Source organism: Gavialis gangeticus, unplaced genomic scaffold, assembly GCF_001723915.1.
Source record: "Gavialis gangeticus isolate Ggan-Ray unplaced genomic scaffold, GavGan_comp1, whole genome shotgun sequence".
Classification (NCBI taxonomy): domain Eukaryota; kingdom Metazoa; phylum Chordata; order Crocodylia; family Gavialidae; genus Gavialis; species Gavialis gangeticus.
Window position 1 is genome coordinate 4,244,127 of NW_017729001.1, and position 1,907 is coordinate 4,246,033.

General features: G+C 54.9%; 1 protein-coding gene across 1 annotated transcript in view; it reads right to left on the reverse strand.

Moving 5' to 3' along the window:
• Positions 1 to 1,373: 1,373 nt before the first annotated feature.
• RHBDD3 (rhomboid domain containing 3) overlaps positions 1,374 to 1,907 on the reverse strand; it is an 11,587-nt gene continuing 11,053 nt past the window's right edge. Inside the window, exon 7 of the mRNA XM_019506708.1 lies at positions 1,374 to 1,765. The gene's annotated coding sequence lies outside the window, so the exon portion shown is untranslated. The remainder of the gene's footprint in view (positions 1,766 to 1,907) is intronic.

The window sequence follows — 1,907 nt, forward strand, 5'->3', positions numbered from 1 at the left end:
CCCATCTGGTTGGGACTCTGCAGCCCAGCAAGGCAGTGTCTAATCACCATGGGTGGCCCAACCTGTCCCAGCAGGAGGCCAGCACTACCCACTGAAAACCAAAGCAGCAATGCAATGCTGGAGTGGAGCTCAGCCGCCTGCCTGTCACTTTGGTGTCCGTGCCTCAGGCATGGGGAGAACTGTGGGACTCTCCATGCCCTTGCCTCTCCCAAGCTACATGGGTCCATGACTTTGACCCAGGCCCCCTTGGCTGCCCCAGTCATGGAGGTATGATGGTGACAAACCATGCTGTCCTCTGTACCCTATGACATACTGGCTCACACCTGCCACCACCCGAAGTTTTCGCCCAGGGCTCAAACTGCCACATTTCTTTCCTGCATTGTGGTGCAGTCTTGCTTCATCCAGCCAGAGGCAGAGCAGGTGAAGGTCTAACGTGACCGCCCATGAGGCAGCATCCCCAGCCCACGTTGAAGGATCTCCCTTCTAGGAGTGAAAGCATCACCAAGCGGGTAGTTGCCCAGGCTGGAAAGGGGCATGAGGGGCCTTGGCTCCCTTCCTGCCCTGCCTCATTGATGGATAGGGGAACTTCACCTCTGCATCCAGCATCTGGAGAGCAGGGCAAGGAAGAAGGTGGAAGTGGGGCACAACCCCATCCACAGCCCAACCCCGCTTCCAACTCCCAGCACCACCCCACAGGCCCTCAACACTCCTCACTGATCCAGCTGGCTGCAGAAGGGAAGTAGGGCTTGCAACAAACAGAAGAGCCAGGAGTAGGGGCAGCTCGAGTTATTAATGGCCTGGTCCATACAAATCTGATAACCAGTAATGCCTGCTACCTCTCCCCTCCCCCTGCCCAACCTCATGAACAAAGGAGCCAAGTGCACAAGCAGCTAGGGAGAGCCCCTGCTATTGTATCACATATGCTTGTAACCCTGGCCACTCTGGGAACCAGTCATGTATTATGGTCATTAAAACATCTCACTGATGCCTGCTAGCCCAGGGGTCTGTTTGCATTCACACAGAGTAGAGCTGAGAGCCAGGGGTGGAAGGCCAGGAGCTCTGAGCACCTTGCAACCCAGGGGAGTCAAACTCACCCCATGCTTCAGGCCAGATCCAGACTGCAAGGCTCATTGCAAGCCAGTCTGCAAATGAAAAAAGGTCAAAAACCACTGATCCAGAGAGTCTTGCTCTCTCGCTTGCTTCCCCCTACTCCCCCCGCCAGGCACAAGCCACCGCCAATGCCCTCCAGCAGGCAGCAGGCCAGTATATTGTAAAGGATCAGTCCATCAGCATCTAGAGAGGATATGCCAGCTCAGGGAGGACACTGGCAGAGCCTGATGGAGCATGATGAGAAACAGGCAGAGCAAGCAGGCTCTTTGGAGCTTGTGGAAACTTTATTGCTCCTGGAAACAGCGGTGAGGTTTAGCTGGATGGCTCCACAGATTGGCTTGACATGGGTGGAGTTCCCATCACATCCAAGTGCCTGCCCTGAGGCAGGGTTTGCTGACTCAGAACCAGGAATGTCACTCCAGATGGGGGTGGCTTGAAGACTCCACAGAGTAAAGGCACCATGGACCGTGGAACCAGGGGGATGCTTTCCCTCAGCTCGCCCTCCCCACGTTGCCTGGGCATAGTGCCAGCTTGTGGCAGCTGCGGTTACAGAGGTTTTGGATTCTCAGAACTTCGGGTTATATTTCACTGTGGGACTTCCAGGAACAATAAGACAGCCATCTTGGGGCCACACATGGCAATTTAAACCACACAACTGCTCACGGTAGGTGAGACTTTGGAGAACCCATGCACAGATCTCACCTGTGTTCCAGCCTCCCTTACAAATGGCACTAGGATGAAAGCAATATTTATGTGGTCTCACAACTCTGGAGTTCAGCTCTGCCCTTCACCCTCTT